Here is a 22584-nt window from a genome sequence, read left to right as displayed (position 1 = left end):
TTTCTCTTCTTCTCATGGGTGGCCTCAAGTATTCAGGGTGTCAAATGCAACTGAAATGAGCCATGGGGTGCCCTTATATAGAGTGGAAAGAGTTACATAGCCGTTGGAAGTCCACTGCAGAAAAATCGTGAGCACCAGAAGAACTGATGGGTGTCAGATTTGAGGCGTCGGTTCAACCGGTCTCTCTGTGTCCAAATTATAGCCATTGAGATTCTGACACAGTATCCAGGCTTGCGTCATTACACCGGTGCATGCTCCGTAGGGGTATCGGTTCAACCAGTGCTGAAGAGGTTCACTGATCAACTCAAACAAGCTCTCTGGAACATAGGACGTCTAATGCACCGGTGCTTTGATTCTGAAGCGTCGGTTCAACCGGTGCTGAAGAGAAGTTGAAGTCCATCAAAACATGCTTTCTGGAACAAAGTACATCTAATGCACCGGTGCTTTTCTTGTGACCATCGGTTCAACCGGTGCTATAGAGTTTTTGACTTGATTCCTGCCTGCATACAGAGAAGATAGACCGACAGGGCATCGGTCCTTCCGCCAAGCATCGGATGCTCCGACGCTAGGGCACCGGTTCAACCGGTGCTGCTGTTTTTCTTTATTTTCAGCTGAATTGACTTGGATTTGAATGTAACTTCGATTGTTTCTTCCTCCAAGTGTTGTGTTAACTTCTATTGACCATCTTGGGCTGATTTTGAGCGAGTGTGTAAGATTTCTAAAGCCAACTAAATTTCGATCAAGCTACTAACTCATGAACCCCTCTTAATAGTACGGTCGAGAACTAAAAACTATAAAACCTAGCTAAATCAAGTGTCCTTCATCTCCTTGTGACACTTGAGACTAGAAAGGTCCTTAATCTTTAAAATTGAGTCCTTGGCACGCATAGTTGTTCCGAATTGAGGGGTCTCTTTTCACATTCCATATGAGATTTAACTAATCATTAATATTTCTTTCAAAACACACGTTAGTCGCATACGGTTGTCATTTAATCACCGAAACTTACCATTAGCATCTATCGGCCTAGATGCGCTTCAATCTCCCCCTTTTTAGTGATTGATGACAACACAAAGTAGAGATACATACTATATAAAATTAAACAAGCATGCATTACTCGAAATAAAGCACATGTAGGGACATGTCAACACAGAGCATACACAATATCCAAATAACATGTCCATACACAAAAACCATGAAGATCCAATCACGCCACAAACCACCAAGCTCCCCCTATCTATCTCCCCATTTGGCAACAAAGCACCAAAAAAAGGCGATCTAATCCTGAGCTGGAGAAGGCGGGGTCTTCCGGCTGGGTCCGGTGGAAAACTGAGCGGCGGAGACGTCGGCGTCGTCGTCGACCGAAGAGGACTTCTGCTCGACCGGAGTCGTCGGAGCAGCAGAAGTAGCTGGAGTAGCGGCAGAAGCTGGCTCGGCGACGACCGTGGAGTCCGTCGGAGGTGCAGACGTGACGGGAGTCAGGTATGGCTGAGTGGGGCGCACGACGGACGGACGGAGCACCTCTGGCTGTGAAGGTGACTCGAAAGTGAGGGACTGAGCCAAGGGGTGCTGGAGCTGGTGTAGGATCTGCTGCTGTCTAAGGAACTCTGCACGCTGCTCGGCAGTCCAAACACTAGGCTGTGGAGCAGGAGCCGGAGCAGCAGTAGGAACAGGACTGGCAAACAACCCGGTCTGAAGAAGTGGTGACATTGGGAATGACACCAAGGGTGTCTGCACAAAACCGCCAACAGGTGGAGCAGGAGCTGTGGGGTCGAACTAGAGCTGCTGGGGTGTGGGGAGCTAAGGCTCAGGCAGTCCAGTGTGACGGTACAGCTGACCGAAGCATCCCGAGAAGAAAGTGAACATCTGCTGCTGGATCTGGGACTGCTGCTGAAGTTGTAACCTCATGGCCTCCTGCTGCTACCGAATCCCCTCAAGCACTAGAGTCTGGGCCTCCTGCTGGCGAGCCTGCTCGGCTTGCATACTCAGCTGAGCCGCAGCAAATCGGTCCTGCTGGTCAGATAGCATCTGAAGAATAGTAGCGAGTGCATCGGGCTGAGTGGCCTGAGCAGTGGTAATTGGAGGAGCAGGGGTGCGGGCTGTAGGGCCGGCCCTGACTTTTTGGTGGTCTAGTGCGGAACAAAAAATGGAGGCCCTGTTCTCCATTCAGTTATGATAGCTATATTTTTAAACTTGGAAAATTCAAAATTGATCGCTATATTAAGCCTCTGCCTCTAGAGTCCACAAGTAGCCCGTTCATTATGCCCCCGCAATAACTCTAGCACCAACATACGTGCCTCAGGAAGGAGAAAAACTGGATCGTTGGTTTTGACATGGACCGCGGCAGTTAATAATCGCTGGAAATGAGGAGTCTCGCCAAGAAAAAAATTGCAGAAACGAGGAGAGGATAGTTAACATGATTAATGGATTGATAAGCATACTTGATGTCCTTAGTCTGCCATATGAAAATATAGCTATCATAACTGAATGGAGGGGAGTATTATTGAAAAATTCATTGTCATTAATGAACTGAGCTATGTAGTTGCATGTCCTAGGCGACATAGCTACGCGTACTAAGATCTGTTTGTATTTGTATCTTGACAGACCTATTAGCATAGCAATTTTTGGAGACCTCTAGTTTTCGGAGGCCCGGTGCGGCCGCACCGTTTACACTGCCCCAGGGCCGGCCCCTGGCAGGCTGCACCAGAGGATCCTGCCTCATCATCATGAGCACCTCGAGGGACGGTAACAGTAGGTATGAAATCCTCGTCATCCTCCAAGTCCTCTGAGTATGTGACCAGGTAGTGTGGGAGCTGGGCCTCTGCTGCTGCTAGTGAAGCGTCTTCGGCTGCTGTCGGATCATCTGCAACTCTGCCCTCAGCCAAAACACGCTCATCAAGAATCTGTTGTGCCCTGCGCTGGCCTCTCGAGCCACGACGACCGTCTCGAGGAGTAGCAGGTGAGTAAAAACTGAAGTGCGTCCTCGACTGCTCTAGCTCATCCATATGCTCATTCTGACTGAGCTGAGCAAGAATCCAGCAGATCCAATGAGCAAAAGGATAGCGACGGTGAACTGTCATCCCATCCAGAATCACGTCCTCTAGCTCACAGATAAAGAAGTCGACTAGGTCAAAGTCACGACCTGTCATGATGTACAATAAGAGCCACTGCTGCAGAGCTGTAATCCCCTCGTTGTATCCAATCTGGAACAACAGACTCTTCCTCAGAGCTAGGTGGATAGAGTGTGCCATGGGAGTCAGCCTGTCCGGAGTCCTCGGTGTGCCAGGCAGGAAGGGCTGCTGAAAGAGAACACTGATCTCCTCGTCAGATGGGACGTGAGACTCATGAGGACGACAAGGAGGCACCGTGCTGCCATAAGCCTGATAGTGCACGAAGTGTGGCTCCTCAGCAATCTGAACTCCAAGCAGGGTAGCCAGTCGTGCTCGGGTCAAACGATAGTGCCTCTCCTGGAACATGAAGTCAATAAACTGCCGGTCCTCCTCAATAAACAGAGTGGCGTAGAAGACTCGAACCCACTCTCGAATGTATCTGGACCTCTCACTAAGTAGAGTAGGCAATCCATCATATCTCTCGAAGAGAGGAAGCACTGGAGTCCCACCTGCTGCTACACGCATATCCACCCAGTGGAGCATCTTGTGCTCATTGATCTTGATATCCAACTGGCAGTAGGTGTGGTAAAAAGACTCCTGGAGCAGAGTGTGAAAGCGACGATCAACTCCAACGTCTCTCTGCTCGGGAAACCACTGCTCCGGGGTGACATATCTCAGTCTCTTGACCCTAGGTCCTGGAATACCCCTGAGATCAAATAACTCAACCTCGGGCAGATCCTCACCATAGTCCTGACCTCCTGTCTGAGTGTCACTGTCGGTGTGCTGCTGCTATGCATGATCTGCTCCCCTCTGAGTGCCACCACCTCGAGTCTGTGGACGAGAGCGGGACTCAGGTGTGGTCTGAGCTGTTTGAGTACGTCCTGAATGACGTAACTGCTGCTGTGGCTCCCCCTGAGCCTGAGGATCTCTGATCCTGAGTGAACCCTGCCTGTCTGCTGCGTCTGCAACTGCCTCAGCTTGCTCTCGCTCGCGGTCCTCACGGGTGTGCTTCTTCTTCTTCTGCACAATCATCTTACTCTTGCCTTTTTTGTCACCAGCCATCTGTCATAGAAGCATAGCATGGAACGATATGAACCTAAGGCACGAAATCTAGTGGATATCCGTCGAAACATCACACTAAAAAGGGGTTTGCATAAACAAGAAAGGTGTGTGTGTATATGTGTATGTGTGCAAAGGATGATGTACAAAGGAACTTCACATGCCAAAGAGTGTGTAGGCCATACCCATGCAAATCATGGAAGAAATCGAAGGAAAAAGCCTAAGAGGCAATTCCTCGAACACCTGGCGTGCACTCGGGCAATGGGTGGAAGGAACTCAAATTGGGCTTGAAAGCTCGTGCGTGGGGAAGGAGTGGAGTAGGAGGAGCAGCGGTGCAGGCGGCGCTGGACGTGGATGACAGCGGCGCGCGGTTGTGTAACACCCGGTTTATAAAAGAACATAAACCGAGCAATCATATACGTGCCAGGATCAAGTCACACGTATATACAACAGAATGAACAGTATATCATAGCACATATCACGTAAAAAGATATAATAAAGCGAATACGAATGTTATTTATTACATAAATGACAAAATGTCTGATACAGCGGAAGCGAAGTACAAAATACGAATAAAGCTCTCCAAAGCTGAAGCAGGGCGCCACAGGGACGTCGACTGGGAGACGAACACCTAGAAGTCCTCGTAGTCCTGGTAGCGCTGGACGAACTCCCTCGTGTCGGCAGGAACTGAGCAGCAGTAGCGTAGCCAAGACGAACTCCCTCGTGAGCTACGCCAGTTGTTCATCACACTTCCTTAGGTGAGATGGCTAGCAAACTCACTACGAGGCCGTTACAAAGGACACGTTGGTAAGGTGTAACCGCTAAGGATTCAGGCAATGCATCGTTGGTACCCACCTCGAGGGGTACGCACACCAAGCCTCGTAGCCTGGGCACCATTGAGGCTCGACTCCCCTCTTGCCCCGTCGGTAAGTTACTCCCGAACCAAAATGGCCTAATTAGTAAGCCAAGACCGTCCCATTCCAGTTTTGTGGTAGTGCTGTTGTCCCAGGTTGTCGCTCTATGAACCGGTCCTTATGGAGAGTGGCCAACCAGGCAGTAAGCACCGTGCTGGCCCCCTAAACCATGTTTCTAACAAAACCAATTTTTAAATGAGACGTGAGCCCCTCCAACGAGCCACTCTCAGAAAATAAGTTGCATATACCATTAATCAAATTAATTTACAAGGACCAAGTGTGTTATAGCGCGGCACCTAGCACAACTAACCAAAATGCAACCCAAGGGAATATATATAAAGGATATAAAGTGGCTAGGACAGTCCTTATAGGCATACAGTATTAAATGCAGTATGAAAATGTATTTAAAGGTGATAGGTTGTTCATGTTACACTTGCCTTCCTTGTACTGCTCCTGCTGCTCAAACTGCTCAGAAGATGGCTCCTGGTACTGGTACTGAGGCTCCTCAGATGGATCAACGTCTACTCACGAACACATGACCAAAACAATGCACAATAATAAGCATACAAGCAAACACTAGTAAAAACTAAGAAACAGTACATCAATACATAAAAACAGCAAGAAAAACTAAGCTAAAACTATTCTACGCGTTACAACGATCGCGTGGACATAAAGAACGCCTAAAACGGAGCTAAAACACATATTCTAGGCTAAAAACAAGATCTAGGGGCTTATCTGCGAGAAAAACTAAGTTCCAGGGGGTTTTCTGCAAAAACCGAGGGCCTAAATGTAATTAAACTAAAACTCTGGGGTCTAACTCGTGAAAAAGCCATCTGTGGACGGCGGGTTAAATTTCCAGGAAGATCAGGGGGTTATCTGCTAAAAACTGGGCCAAACCGTAAATATTTTTGAATACAGAAGGACTGCGGGTTGAATTCCAAAAAGAGCAGGGTCTCTTTAGCAAAAGGTATCGGCCAAACCGGTATCTTTGGATCGGGATCGTCGGATCAAGATCCGATGGGTCAGGGCGGCTCGGTCCTAGATCTAATCTAGACCGTCAGCTCTAGATCGAGTGGCTGGGGTGCTTTGCGGGCGGCGGCGGCGGCGGAACGCCGCTAGAGCTCTGCTTCGCGGCGGGGAGGGGGGGGGTCGCCGGAGTAGGGAAATCTAGGGCTACAGAGCCCGGTTCGGGTCACGGTTTAGCGCAAAAGAACGAGCGCGGCATGCGTGATACAACTAGGCCAAAAATCTGGGCTCGGCAGGTGTCTGGACGGCGCTGGACTCAGCGGCGGCGGGTTGGCGTGGTGGAACACGCCGGCGAGCGGCGTTTCAGCCTTGGATTGGGTCTAGGCGCCTCTACAGCTAGCGCAAAAGGAAAGGTCCGGGTTACGGGTTCTCACCGAAGGCGCGGGGTGGTCGAAATCGTGGCGCAGACGTGCCGACGGCGAGGACTGGCGGCGGCGCTGGGCGGAGCTCGCGGAGGCGGGTGCTGGAGGGGTGCGCCGGGCCCCGAAATTCCTTGGATCGACTTGGTGGAGGCCTGCGGGAGCGTTGCAGGGTCAGAGGGACACGATTGTCACCGGCGGCGAGGAAAAATTGAACGGCGGAGCGTTCTCACCTCCGAGCGCCGCAGAAGAAATTGCAGCGAGGAGTAGGCCTGGGGTCGGTGTGGAGGGATCAGGGGGCTTCACTGAACCTTGGCGATGCTCCTGCGCAGGTCATAGTGGAGCGGGGTGCAACGGGGCGGCGTGGCCGCGGCGGCGCGGTGCTCTGCGCCGGGCGGAGCGAGGCGAGGCGATGCGCTAGGGTTCGGGCGGCGCTGTAGAGGCGAGGATAGGGTCTAGGGCTACGTCTGCGGGCTAAAAAGGGGGGATGCCGGGGATCTCGGGGGGGGGGGGCACCCGTCGTGATCCTGGCGGGGATTGCGGGGCAGCCGGTGCGTGAGCGGCGAACGCGGGAGGAAGGAGAAGGCGCTGACGCGCGGGCCCGGGCGGTCAGGGACGGAGCGACGCACTGCGCGGGGTGCGGCTGAGCGGAGAAGCGGGCCTTGGCGCATGCGTGCGGAGGGAACGGGCCGAGGGAAGGGAAACGCGCGCAGCGGGTCTTGCTGGGCCGAGCACGCGGAGAGAGGGAGCTGGGCCTAGCTCGGGTTGGGCCGGTTTGGGTTGTTGGGCTGGGTTGGTTTTCTATTTCTCTGGGTTTTTCTCTTCTTTTCTTTTTCAAACATCACTCAACTAATTGAATTCAAATTCAAATTTGAATTCAAACCCTAGCACTCAAACCAATAAAAGTGATGCTCCAGCATGAATGCAACAAATATTTTTAGCCCTATGATAAATTTTTAATTACTTATGGAACAAAAATTAGATTAATTGCCAAACTAAACACAATAAACCTTAGAAATTTAATTAAAGCCAATTAAATTTATTATTTAATAGGAAATTTAAATTAGGGTGTTACAGGTTGGCGGCTTGCGGGCAGCGCAGGCGCGGAACTGTCGTGGCGCGGGCGCGGTGCTTTTGAGGCGCGTGCGGGCGGCGGTGCAGAGGAGCAGCGGCGGCGTGTGGGCGCGCGGCGGCGAAGCGAAGGCGCGGGCGGCGGCGGAGCAGTGCCAGGTGCGGTGCGGCGGTTCGCGAGGTTGAAGTAGGGGCCGCAGTAACTGACGCACGGGGCCCGCGGAGGGGTTATGTGAAACAGGACGAGCGGGCTCGCCAACCCTAAAGCACCAGAAGTTCCAATGGTTCAGAGGAAAAAGCATCAGTGTATTCACCGGTTTGAGTTTGACCAGATCTGTTTAAGATGAAAAATGTGGTCAACAGGGGCACTGGAAGAACCGCCACTGAGGCATCGGAACATCCGACGGGCGTCAGTGCAACGGCAAGAGTAAGGTCCAGAGACGCTGCAAGGGCCAAAACTCCACGCAGTAGCACCGGTTGAATCGATGCTAGGGCATCAGTTCATCCGCCAACCATCGGATGCACCGGTGGCCGTCGGTGTAACGGTCAGAGGTTGTTCCAGAGGTGATGCAGAAATCGAGCCACGAAGACTTAAGCACCGGTTGAACCGACGCAGTGAAAAACCAGGCGTCGGTTTAACCGGTGGTTAAGGAAAATTTCTGCTGAACTACAAACTCTACTTCTGATCCAAATTTTCAAAACCAAAGCCATAAACACTCAATTTGGACCATTTTTGAGAGACAACCTCACCCCTCAAACACTCATACTAAGTGCTCGCAAGCTTTTACATAAACATAGGCAAATTAAGATCCAAGCGAGGTTTAAACACAAAAACCAAATGTATGAGCCACTTTGCCTATGAACTTAGAGATTGAAACTTTAAGTTCGATAGGACGTGACTCAATAGGCATGAAAGCGCAACATTGATCTTATCACTCTTGTAGAGATGATATATCTTATTTAGCATGAATATCTTTCTCGAAGTGTGATTAGCTCCCTTGTGATGCTACTAACGTGATGCAATGCCAATACAAAGCGAGAAATTAAACATGGATGCATTCTATATGACAAGCACATGCATTACAAAAATTTAAATCTATCTTGTCAAGTTTGAACCCTCGGTAAGCTTCTTCATGATGAACCATTCTTCATGCCATGAGCAAAACCAAGACCACCGGCTCATGCAAAACCCAAGTTCATCACTATCTTGACAAGGTTAGACAAGCCCCTAGCACATGTACATATGAAATGCATCTATATGACAAGGCATTTATATGATATTAGAAGCATCTAAAACGTTAAGCTCACTTCACAACCTACAAAAGGTGCTCTCATCTAGAGGTTTGGTGAAGATATCCGCCAATTGATCTTCAGAACGAACACCACAAAGTAGTATATCATTCCTTGCCACATGATCTCTTAGAAAGTGATGGCGAATATCTATATGCTTGGTGCGAGAGTGTTGAACCGGGTTATTAGCAATTTTAACGGCACTCTCGTTATCACAAAGGAGCGGGATCCTATCTAATACTACACCATAGTCCAAGAGGGTTTGCTTCATGTAGAGGATTTGAGCACAACAAGCCCCGGTGGCAATATATTCCGCCTCTGCGGTTGACAAGGCCACGGAAATTTGTTTCTTTGATGACCAAGAGACTAAGGAACGCCCTAGCAAGTGGCACCCACCCGATGTACTCTTGCGATGCACACGACATCCGGCAAAGTCCGAATCCGAGTATCCCAAGAGAGTAAAACTAGCGCCTTTGGGGTACCACAAGCCTATGCTAGGCGTATGCTTGAGATATCTAAGGATCCTCTTAACCGCACTAATGTGTGATTCCTTAGGATTAGCTTGAAAACGGGCACACATGCATACACTAAACATGATATCGGGCCTAGATGCGGTTAGGTAAAGAAGCGACCCAATCATAAAACGATAGAGAGTTTGGTCAACCGATTTACCTCCCTCATCCAAGTCAAGATGTCCATTAGTTGGCATTGGAGTCTTGATCGGCTTGCAATCATCCATCTTGAATTTCTTGAGAATATCCTTTGTATATTTTTCTTGATGGATGAAAGTCCCTTCAATTGCTTGATTTGAAACCCAAGGAAGAAATTGAGCTCACCGATTATGGACATCTCGAATTCCCTAGCCATCATTTCTCCAAATTCTTTATAAAAAGAGTGGGGTTAGTTGAACCAAAAATGATATCATCAACATAAATTTGACATACGAATAGCTCTTCATTGATGATTCTTGTGAATAGAGTTGTATCCACCCTCCCGATCTTGAAGCCCTTGTTGAGAAGGAAGTCACGAAGGCGTTCATACCAAGCCCTTGGCGCTTGCTTGAGCCCGTAGAGCGCCTTGTGCAACCTATAAACATGATTAGGATATCTAGGGTCCTCAAACCCGGGAGGTTGTTCAACAAACACCAACTCATTAATCAAGCCATGTAAGAACGCACTCTTCACATCCATTTGAAAGAGTTTCATGTTATGATGTGAAGCGTACGCTAAAAGGATACGAATGGTTTCAAGTCTTGTAACGGGGGCAAATGTTTCACCAAAGTCCAACCCTTCAACTTGTGCAAAGCTCTTTGCCACAAGTCTTGTCTTGTTGCGAATCACTACACCATGCTCATCTTGTTTGTTGCGGAAGACCCACTTAGTACCAATGATATTCTTGTCTTAAGGACTTTTTTCAAGAACCCAAACTTCATTGCGGGTGAAGTTGTTGAGCTCTTCTTGCATGGCCATCACCCAATCCGGGTCCTCAATAGCTTCATCTATATTTGTGGGTTCCAAGCATGAAACAAAAGAGTAATGTTCACAAAAGGAGGCATATTGACGTCTACGAGTTCTTACTCCACCGGAGGGGTTACCCATGACCAAGTCAATGGGATGATTCTTTGAAGTTCTTGTATGCCTCTCTTGTGCTTGGGATGTTGATTCTTCTAGTGATTCGCCATCTTGATCTTGAGCTTGGACTTGTTCACTTGTGATGTGCGTGTCATCAAATGGAAGTTGTTCTTCAACCACTTGTTCACCTTGAGCATCATGGAAAGGAGGTGAGGCATCATCTTCTTCATCGGATGACTCATCATGGTGATGTGGTGATGTAGACTTGTCTTCATCCTTTGAGTCATCCTTGGAAGTGACTTCAATTTGAGTGGATGAGGCTTGTAGCTCTTCTACCTCCTCCTTTGGCTTGACTTGCCCAATAGTGATGTTCTTCATTACTTTTCGAAGTGGTTCATCACCTACATCATCACAAGAGAAAACTTCCCCTTGGGAGCCATTAGTCTCATCAAACTCCACATCACAAGTTTCTTCAATCTTGCTTGTAGCACTATTGAATACTCGATATGCTTGGGAGTTTGATGAATAACCAATAAGAAAACCAACATCACATCTACTTTCAAACTTGCCTAGGTGCTTCCTTTTCTTGAAGATGTAGCATTTGCAACCAAACACCCGGAAGTAGGAGATGTTGGGATTCCTCCCAATGAGAAGCTCATAGGGTGTCTTTCCCAAGAAGCGGCGAAGATAAATTCGGTTGGATGCATGGCATGCGGTGTTGATGGCTTCAGCCCAAAATCTTTGTGAGATGCCATAGTCATACAACATTGCTCTTGCAAGAGTGATCAATGTCTTGTTCTTCCTCTCCACCACTCCATTTTGTTGCGGTGTGTATGTTGATGAAAACTCATGCTTGATCCCCAAGTCGTTGCAAAGCTCTTCTACTTGAGTGTTCCTAAACTCCGTGCCATTGTCACTCCGAACCTTCACAACACTTGACTCAAATTCATTTTGAGCTTGCTTGACAAAAATCTTGAAGATCCCCATAGTCTTGCTCTTGTCCTCTAAAAAGAAAGTCCAAATATATCTAGAATAATCATCAACAATTACAAGACAATAGAGATTACCGCCAAGACTTTTGTAGGTGGTTGGCCCAAAGAGATCCATGTGTAGTAGCTCCAAGCTTCTTGATGTTGACAAATAAGCTTTCATGTGATGTGATGATGCAAATTGCTTCCCGGCTTGACAAGCACTACACAATTTGTTTTTGTCAAATGTAACATCTTTGACACCAACCACCATACCTCGTTTGAAGGCCTTCTTGAGTTGGCTCATGCCAATATGAGCAATGCGGCGATGCCAAAGCCAACCCATGGAGTTCTTGGAGAAGAGACATGTCGCCAAGCTTGCATCATTAGATGAGAAATCAACAAGGTAAATATTACCATGTCGAAATCCTTTGAATATTAAGCTCTTATCCTCCTTGCTTGTCACTATAACCTCACTATCACTAAAAGTGCATATTAGTCCTAAATCACAAAGTTGAGCAATAGATAACAAATTGAAACTAACCGACTCAACAAGCAACACATTAGAGATAGAAAGATCCTTGGTAATGGCTACCTTACCCAAACCTACCACTTTTCCTTTTGAGTTGTCACCAAAGGTGACATGTTCATAATCGCCCACATCTTCATCTAGTGAGGTGAATATCTTTACATAGCCGGTCATGTGTTGTGTATATCCGCTATCAAGCACCCAATGTTTGCCACCAGCTTTGTAGTTCACCTACACACAAATGAATCACTTTTGAGGTTTGGTAACCCATGCAAGTTTGGGTCCTTTGACATTAATTACTAAAGCTTTAGGAACTCATAGTTGGCGTGGTAGCTTTCCCTTAATTTGAGTGCCAATAAACTTTGCCTTAACCTTGCCACTTTTAAGCTTGCTTAACAAGAAATGATTTTCATTGAATTGAGACTTGTAATTAGGAGGCAAGGTAGGAGGTGGACGAGTAGGAATTGGACACTCCCTTGTGTGATGCCCGATGATTTGACAATGTTGACAACATGAGCCAACTTTCTTGGTGAAGCATGCCTTGAGCTCTGGCGACTTGGGACAATTTCCCGATGGGTTTGGAAATGATACAAGTCCATTTGTCCCATAGTGCCTTGTATTGTAGAAGAGAATTTTCTTATGCAAGTATTTTCCTCTTGTCACATTGAACACGCATTTGGTCATGCTTTCAAGTTTCTCCTCAAGTTGTTTATCCCTATCATGGTTAGTCTTTGAACAAGAAGGAGAAGCATGATAACAAGTAGTACGGTGAGGCAACTCCACAAGATCATCACAAGAAGTAGCTATATTGACTTTGATGACTTTCTTTTGTGTTTCTTTTAGTTCTTCATCCAAAGCATCAAAGGCAAGGTCAAGTTCTTGATACTTCATATTTAAGTTAGCATAATCAAGCTTGAGCTTCTTGTTGCACGAAGTAAATGACTTGTTAAGCACAACTACTTTCTCATATTTATCATTCAATTCATCATGCTTAACAAGTAGCTTGTCATGCTCCTCTTTAAGTTGCTTGCTAGGAACAATGCTTGTATCATGAGTTTCTACTACCTCATTATGCCTAATAATCAACTCATTATTTGAGGTCTTAAGCTTGGCATATTCAATTTCAAGAACTTTACATTTTGATTTGTACTTCTTGATCACCTGTTGGTACTCATCTAGGATGTTTTGCACTTCATTAGAAGATAAGCAATGTTCACTTTCATCACTAGAGGAGTCTTCATCATCACTCACCTTGGAGTTACCTCTTGCCATGAAGCACATGGGTGTTGGAGGTAGAGGTGCCTCATCACCATCATCTTCATCATCATGCATGGCAATCCCCACAATCTTTTTATTTGATTCTTCATCACTTGAGTCATCATTTGAGAATTCACCATCCGTGATCCATTCTCCAAGGAAAGCCTTGACCTTCTCTTTTCTTGTGAAAGACCCTTTCTTCTTGTGGTCCTTCTTCTCATGACTTTTCTTTGATGACTTGTGTTGATTGTCATTATCTTCTTGTTTCTTGTTGAGCTTTGAAGGCTCCGGACAATCATATGAGAGGTGACCATATTTGCCACAATTGTAACAAACTTTCTTGACATTGTCCTTGCTCTTCCGGGTATGAAACTTGTTTTTCTTGAGGTCATAGTTGTACCCTCTCTTGTTCAACCTTGACATCATCTTGGAGGTCTTCCTCATGAGGAGTGCTAGCTCAACATCAACATCTTCATCACTTGAATCTTCGTTAGCTTCATCTTCGCTTGAGCTTGGTGATGGAGCTTTGCACTTGTTCTTTTTCTTGGACTTATGATCACTCTTAGCTTTGAGTGCAAGATCTTTCTTGTCTTGCGGTGGATCAACTTCTCCCAATAGAAACATCCCATGAGACCGAATCTTCCCAACAACATCACTCACTTCAAGCGTTTCAAGATCCTTCTCATAACGCAATGAGGTGACAATGTTGTACTTGGGCTTGTGTAGACAATGTAGGATCTTCCGGATGATGCCACTATTAGACAAAGGAGAAATTTCAAGAGCGTTAATGTCCTCAATAAGCACATTCAATCGAGCAAATATTTGTTCAACCAACTCATTTGAAAGCATTTTGAATTCATTAAGTTTTTCCTTAAGCACTTGATATTTTTTTCACGAAGCTTTTTAGATCCAACATAAATAGCTTCAAGTGCTTCCCAAATTTCATGAGAGGTCTTTTTGCTGTGAACACGAGCAAAAATCTCCTCACTAAGAGTATCAAACAAAGCATTCTTCGCTCTAGCACCATATTTGACTTGATCTTCATTCTATGGACCAACAATAGGTTTTTCCGTGACCGCCCAAGCGATGGGATTAATAGCCTCAAGGTAACCCGCCATGCGAGCTTTCCAATAAGCATAGTTTCTCCCATCGAGCTTGGGTGGACCACCACTTCCCCCGGCCATTCTCTAGGATTTTAAGCCTAAAAAGAGAGCCCTCGCTCTGATACCAATTGTAAGGATCGTGGCCCAAGAAGTGGGGGCTTGAATTGGGACTTTTTCTAATTTCTATCTAGTCCTTAACCTAGACTAGTATTGCTCAATCTATAAATTTGAAACCTAGTCACTAAAGCATGCTAGCACAAGGTCCTTAGGTAGGTAAGCACACTATCATGATCATGTTGCCTTAAAGATATCACACTAGCAAGATCAAGACCTAAGCAAAAAGGTCACACTACCATGCAAGTTGTCCTAGTCAAACTACAAGCAATCAAAGGCAAGAGTAACAACAAAAGGATTTAATTGCTTGAAATAAAAGTAAGAGACACGAGACAACCGGATTTTTTCTCGTGGTATCGAGGAGTTGACGCTCCCCCCTAATCCAAGTTGGAGCACCCACACAAGGGTATAGCTCCCTTGCTTCACCAAGGAGCAAGTGATCACTAAGAATGCTCTTTCTCCATCTCCGGAACGGCGAGCTTCACACCGTATACAATCTTCTTGTCTTGGGGCTCCTACAAACTCCAAGAGCTCACCAAGAACCTCTCGATCACCAAGACCGGCTAGGTGCCATCAAACACCAAGAGAAACAAGCTCCTAAGCCTTCACTTGACCTACACTCAGTTGGCACTAGCTCAAGCACACTTGCTACACTTGCAAAGGATGAAATCTTTAAGGTTGAAGCACAAACAATTCACTAGATCTTTTCTCTTTTGCTCAAAGCACTTTTCTCTTCTTCTCAAGGGTGGCCTCAAGTATTCAGGGTGTCAAATGCAACTGAAATGAGCCATGGGGTGCCCTTATATAGAGTGGAAAGAGTTACATAGCCGTTGGAAGTCCACTGCAGAAAAATCGTGAGCACCGGAAGAACCAATGGGTGTCAGATTTGAGGCGTCGGTTCAACCGGTCTCTCTGTGTCCAAATTGTAGCCGTTGAGGTTCTGATACAGTATCCAAGCTTGCGTCATTGCACCGGTGCATGCTCCGTAGGGTATCGGTTCAACCGGTGCTGAAGAGGTTCACTGATCAACTCAAACAAGCTCTCTGGAATATAGGACGTCTAATGCACCGGTGCTTTGATTCTGAAGCGTCGGTTCAACCGGTGCTGAAGAGAAGTTGAAGTCCATCAAAACATGCTCTCTGGAACAAAGTACATCTAATGCACCGGTGCTTTTCTTGTGACCATTGGTTCAACCGGTGCTATAGAGTTTTTGACTTGATTCCTGCCTGCATCCAGAGAAGATAGACCGACAGGGCATCGGTCGTTCCGCCAAGCATCGGATGCTCCGATGCTAGGGCACCGGTTCAACCGGTGCTGCTGTTTTTCTTTGGTTTCAGCTGAATTGACTTGGATTTGAATGTAACTTCGATTGTTTCTTCTTCCAAGTGTTGTGTTAACTTCTATGACCATCTTGGGCTGATTTTGAGCGAGTGTGCAAGATTTATAAAGCCAACTCAATTTCGATTAAGCTACTAACTCATGGACCCCTCTTAATAGTACGGTCAAGAACTAAAAACTATAAACCCTAGCTAAATCAAGTGTCCATCTCCTTGTGACACTTGAGACTAGAAATGTCCTTAATCTTTAAAATTGAGTCCTTGGCACGCATAGTTGTTCCGAATTGAGGGGTCTCCTTTCACATTCCATATGAGACTTAACTAATCATTAATATTTCCTTCAAAACACACGTTAGTCGTATACGGTTGTCATTTAATCACCGAAACTTACCATTAGCATCTATCGGCCTAGATGCGCTTTAGCCTTCATGGCGACTACACAACCTAGCACTGCAAGGTGCTATCGAGCATTAGTAGCACCTGTGCTGAGCCACGGTGCACCACCACACGACCGCGTCGGCGTGGGCGGACAGCGGCTGCAGCCCGTAGGAGCTCGCGACGGGCAGGTGGCAGCGGCGGCGCGCGGACCTGTAAGCATTGATGAATTTGTACTAATCGTTCTGATTTTATTTTATCTATTTATTTGCGTATGCAACCAATGGATTAGAACGAGCTACTATGACATACTGCAAGTGTCCAAGGATGCATCAGAGTAGCAAATAAGGAGGGCGTACCGCAAGCTCGCGCTGAAATACCACCCTGACAAGAACCCCAACAACGAGGAGGCCGACGCGCGGTTCGCCAACATCAACAATGGAATGTACTAATAATATTACAAAAGGGAAATATAGTCGAGTGCTCAAACTCTAGATTGAAGTGTTGGTGTTATTGAGTGGTGAAGTTGTTAACTTGCAGCCAATATGAGGTGTTGATGGATTAGGAGAAGAGGAAGGTCTACGACTGGTATGGCGAGGATGTGTTGGAACAATTCCAGGATGGGGGGCATAGTGGCGGAGGTGGTCGTGCTATGAACGTTAAATACGTGTTTAGCAAGTAACAAGAAAAGTGTGTGAACATAGTTCCATTAGGTCATTGTTTATGATTTTGGTGATTGTGTGACAACATAATCAATAGGACTAACAAGTTTGTGAGATCACATTTTTAAAATTTCTAGGTTCTATAGATGTAATACAAGATGTTCAATTCGCCGTAGAGATGTGTCCAATTCACCGTCGCAACGTCAAACCATAGTAAAAAAGCAGAGAGAGAATATATTTGAAGTGTCCAAATGACCGCCGCGACGATTTTGACAAGGTCAGCAAAAACAAGTAACCGATGACCCTGCACCAGCCAAATCGATGGTCATTGGATAAACCAACGCATAGGCATCAGTGCAATTGGACAGTGCGCGTGAAAACCAAGTGAAGAAACTCAGTAGCACCGGTTAAACCGATGGTGCAACAAAAGGCGTCGGTGCAACAAAAGGCGTCGGTGCATTCATCGGGGCATTGTCAGAGAGCATGTCAAGGGCGTAGCAGCAGAGTCTTCAGCACCGATTGAACCGACGGTGCATCGGAGCAAGACGTCGGTGCAATGACATCAGCGCTGCAGAAAAGACAAGGCAGATCTCTTCACCACCGGTTGAACCGACGAGGCGTCGGTGCATTGCATCGGTTAAACCGGTGGGTGTTGAGTCAGCCGTTGGCAGCGCGTCTGAAGCACAACGGCTAGTTTCAGGCTGAGAGAGACCAGTTAAACCGACACCCCCTCATCGGTTGAACTGACGGTGTTCACAGAAATGCCCCAACGGCTACAGACGGATCGTTCGAGTTAGTGGTCTATATATATGGCATCCCCCGGCCATTTTGGAGGTGCTGGAGTTTAGAGAGACCCCATACACATCCATGAACACCTCCAAGCTATACAAGAGCTTAGTGATCAAATTTTTAGTTCTTAGCACAACTTTGTGAGTGTTAGTTCTAGGTTAGCTCTTAAGTGAGTGAGAGAGCAAGGTGTTGTACCTTGTGCTGTGGTTCTAAAGTGAACCAAACCATTGTACTCAGTGTGCCGGCCCCTTGGAGCTTTGTGGCTCGCCGGCAACGTCAACAACCCTCCGGCTTGGTGTGGAGCGGCGTCGACATCTTTGTGCGGGGGATGTGGAGACCCCCATCCTTCGTAGAGAAGCTCCATAGTGGACCCGGGGCCAAGATGACTGTGGTGACTTGCAAGTCTTGGTGGCGACGCAAGAAGAGACCTAGGAGAGACTTGGTGGCCGAGAAGTGATACTCTTCGTGAATGCTTTAACAAGGTGGAGTAGGAGAGACTTTGTGTCGAGCCGAACCACGAGATAAATCTCGCGTCAAGAGTTTGCTTCCTGTCATCCCTATTTACGTTTCCGCATTTCACATTGCCACTTGAGTGCATTTATATTCTTAGTGTAGATCAAGTTAGGATTGGCTATAGGTTGCAAAACTCTTTTGAGATAAGGGTTTCACATTAGATGAACCGTAGTTGCATATTTAGATAGCATATCTTAGTTTAATTTATGTGCAAAATAGTTGGAGCTTGAGGTTAAGGTTTTTAGTTTATCTAATTCACCTCCTCCCCCTCTTAGGCTACGAGCACCTTAGTGAACTTTCAAAGTGCATGTTATCCTAATGTTTTTTTGTTCGTATCATCTTATCATGACTGTTAAATATATTATTGTTCATGACATACAACGACAAACTTGTTGCGAGCTACGTGCATTATATATTGATGCTATTATATTTTTTCCACTTAAAATGGCGGGTACAGTACTTCAACAAGGACTGTCTTATTTTTCGAAGAGTGACACGATGAGACTTTTTTTCTTAAGGCAATAAGGCATTTATTGAGTATGTTGTGGGTTAGGTTAAAGTATGTGTAGTTACCAACAAAAATACAGTAAAGTGACTCAGTTGTTTTTGTTGGATCCATAGCCCTCTGAAAATAAGAATTATAGAATCATAGTTTGTGATGCAAATTATAGAATCATAGTTGTGATGCCCCTGACCAACTCATTTTGTCTTGGTGAATTTTACATTTGTTGAGATCATTTTAGGACATGAACCATGTGACGCCTTTTATTTGTACTTTATATAGGCATCACTTCATACTGCAAAATTGATGATTAATGTGTTGTAAATGAAGATAATTATTGTGGAATAGAATCTTTTTTCATGATTTAATTGAATGTATCCAAAGTCTTGTCATCCAAGACTACTATGTTGAGTTGTAGGCTATTGGAATTTGGCAATATGAAGAATAGAATGCAACCTTGTGGTACGATAGTTATCCATGTTTGGCTGTACTTGTCATTTATATATATTCATTCAACTAACAATCAGCAAAATCGGCGTTTATTTCCCAAAAAAGTTTACACAGTACCTGTCACATCGAATTTTTGGATACATACATGAAGCATTAAATGTAGTTAAAAGAAATAACTAATTACACAGTTTAACTGATTAGGACGAGATGAATCTTTTAAGCCTAATTAATCCATGATTGAACATTAATTATCAAATAACAACGAAATGTGCTACAGTATCCAAATCCAAACTTTCTCACCAACTAAACACCCTCTCAATGCTGAAATTTTCTGCACTCCTGTCATGCACAATTGTTTACTGATTATATGTCCTTAGGCAGTTATATCTTGTTACTCAAATAAAATATGTTATTCCTCTTTAGTTGAATGTAACTCAATATTGACAAATATTTTAGCAAGTTTCTATGTCACCTAAGTTTTCAGTTGTTTTCCATTGTTAACAATCTTTTTCCATTCATTCTAAAAAACTTAGTCTTTTTGGTGACGGAGGGATGGAAAAGGAAGAAAAGCAAATAATTAAGGGTCATGATGTCATTGTTGAATTGGATGCTTCGCTTGAGGACTTGTACATGGGTAGTTCTGTAAAGGTAACTCTGACTTCTGATAAAAATTTTTAAGAATTCATTCTTCAAGTAAGTTTTAGACTTTTAAGGAAATGATTTGCAGTTATGGCATCTTATAAATTATTTGCTCTGACTTGGTATTTTGCAGGTAAATTATAGGTTTGGAGGGAGAAAAATGTGATTAAATCTGCACCTGGCAAGAGACGATGCAAATGTAGGAATGAAATTCGCCAACTAGAAATTGCCCCTGGAATGTTTTTTACAAATTAGTGAGCAGGTAAAGTTCTAATCTGTCAAACTCTTTTATGCACTTGGTATGATTTACAACCTATATCTTTTTATCCACTACTATAATAGAAAATATTCAAACAAAGTTTCTTGTTTCGTGTTTTCATGTTTTTAATTGTGAAGAACATTCATCTTCCATATTTTATCTCTAAGGGTGTTCATGTGTGATCCATGTACTAGATTTGGTTTAATTTGCTACATTCTGCAATGATATGAGGATACATTTTCGTTTTCCAGGTTTGTGAATCATGCCCAAATGTGAAGTACGTAAGAGAAGGCGATTTCATTAATGTTGATATAGAAAAGGGAATGCAAGATGGACAGGTACAAAGCAACTGCCTATTGTTTCTTCCAGTTATTTATCTATAGTGGTTGGCATCCTGCAACCTTTTGGAGCTACATGAATGAACACCCTAGTTCTATACTATTCTAAACCAACAACCTTTTTCATGCATCAGCATCATTACAAGAATAATTGCATAAGTTGATTCTCTAAGGCATGTGGATTGTGGAATCATGGATGCAAAGCACTTTTGGTTGATTTCATTTTGTATGGTCTTAATAGATTATATAGTTTCTGCTTGCAGGAAATTTTATTTTGCGAGGATGGTGAACCTGGGGACTTGAAGGTTGTTATTTACCCTAGTTTTTTTATGCAAATAAGTAGGGAATGATAAGCTTGGCAGCATCTTGCCCTGACAAATAACTTTCTGGGCACTTTAAGATTCAAACAACACGGCATAAACGCTTCAGAAGAGAAGGCAATGATTTACATGCAACAACGACAATTTCACTGGTAATCTTCACATTTCTAGCCTTGTTCTCTCGTTAATAATTCTACTTGCAGATCTTCCGCAAAGGGCCTTAAATCGAAGGTCTGGTCACGTTGAGAGAACCAATACGAATATTTTGTGCTTTGTTCCTGGATGAAGATCTTTCTGGATAGATAATAATAAACAGATAAAGCATTCGGTTACAAGCTCAATGGGCTTTTCTTACATTCTAAGGTAGAAATTCAGCCAAACAATTTTGAAAATATGTCTGCTGATTCTTTGGTCTCGCTGAAGGCCTAGTCTGAACCTCTAGCCTCATTCATTCCATCAGAGGAGCCATCCATTAGCTTATTTATCTCATAGCAGCAACTTTGGAAATCGTCGCCCCCTCTTCCATTTTCTCATGCTCTTCCGTTGGTTCTGTTGTCTTTTGCCAACCACTGAGCTCCCATTTCTGTTGCAGCTCGAATCTCTTGTTGATTTCAAGAAAAACTTCAGCCACCTCGACAACCATTTGGTATCGGGACCGAGGTAACTAGGGGGTTAATTTGAGTTTTACACACTTAAAGCATTGGTCATGAGTGCAATAGCTCAACTTTGCATTGCTGTGAGTTTGCAGGGGATCACCAAGCCGAAAGAGATCAGGAAGTTCGAAGGTGAGGGCATGCCACTGTACAAGAGCACCAAGAAAGGAGACCTCTACGTCACTTTCGATGTGGTCTTCCCTGAAGGCCTAACTGATGACTAGAAGGCTAAGGGGGTGTTTAGTTGGTCAAAAAGTTTGGCTTCGGGTACTGTAGCACATTTCATTGTTATTTGATAATTAATATCCAATCATAAATGTAAGGAACATGGCCCCATTAGGCCATTGTTTTGTGATTTTGGTGATTGAGTAACAACGTAATCAATGGGACTAATGAGTTTGTCAAGTGAACAATTATAGATCCCAGGGATGAAGCAAAAAGGCCAAGCAAAGCAAAACACGAAGAAAGAACTCAAAGAAATGTCGAATTGGATGAGTTCTACAGGATTCAGTAGCACCGGTTGCACCGGTGACTAGGCACCGGTCCTACCGGTCGGCACCGGTTGAACCGGTGGTGCTAAAAAGAGGCATCGGTGCAGTCACCAGGGTATTGTTCAGAGACGATGTCAAATGGCTAGGAAGCAGGACTGGTTGAACAGGTGCCCACCGGAGCAATGCATCGGTACAATGCCACGTCAGCTGCAAAGGAGAAAAGGCAAATCTCTTCAGGACGGGTTGAACCGGTGCACCGCCGGTGCATCACAGTGGTCTAACCGGTGGCTTCTGGAGTATAGTGTCAGCAGGCCAACGGCTAGTATAGAGCCGTGAGTGACCGGTTACACCGGTGCCCCATCACCAGTCTAACCGGTGCACTACGCAGAAAAGCCCCAACGGCTAGTAACGGCTCTATGGTCTTGGATGGCTATATATATGCCAACCCTGGGCATTTCAAGGTTGCTGGAGTTGCTACAAGTCTCAAACACACCCAGAAAACCCTCCAAGCCAACCTAAGCGCATATTGATCATATCTTTAGGTTTAGCACTAGCTTTAAGAGTGTAAGTGCTAGATTAGCTCTTGAGTGAGTGAGATTGCAAGGTATTGTACCTTGTGAGCTGGTTCTAAGTTGAACCACAAAAAGATCTCGGTGAGCCGACCTCTTTGGAGTCTTGGTAACTCGCCGGCACGTCAACGACCCTCCGACTTGGTGTGGAGCGGCGTCGACATTCTTTGTGCGGGGGACGTGGAGACTCCATCCTTTGTGGAGAAGCTCCTTAGTGGAAATAGAGGTCAAGGTGACCGTGGTGACTCGGTGTCCCCGGGAGAGACTTGATTGCCGAGAAGCGATACTCTTAGTGAGTGCTTCAACAACGTGGATGTAT

The 22584-nt window shown here is 45.4% G+C and overlaps 1 pseudogene; it reads left to right on the top strand.

Moving 5' to 3' along the window:
• Positions 1-14237: 14237 nt before the first annotated feature.
• LOC120674649 lies at positions 14238-21526 on the top strand (annotated as a pseudogene).
• The last annotated feature ends 1058 nt before the right edge of the window (positions 21527-22584 follow it).

Source organism: Panicum virgatum, chromosome 5N (genome assembly GCF_016808335.1).
Source record: "Panicum virgatum strain AP13 chromosome 5N, P.virgatum_v5, whole genome shotgun sequence".
NCBI classification, from domain to species: Eukaryota; Viridiplantae; Streptophyta; class Magnoliopsida; order Poales; family Poaceae; genus Panicum; species Panicum virgatum.
Note: the sequence above shows the minus strand (reverse complement) of the source record. Positions and strands in the feature narration are given on the sequence as shown.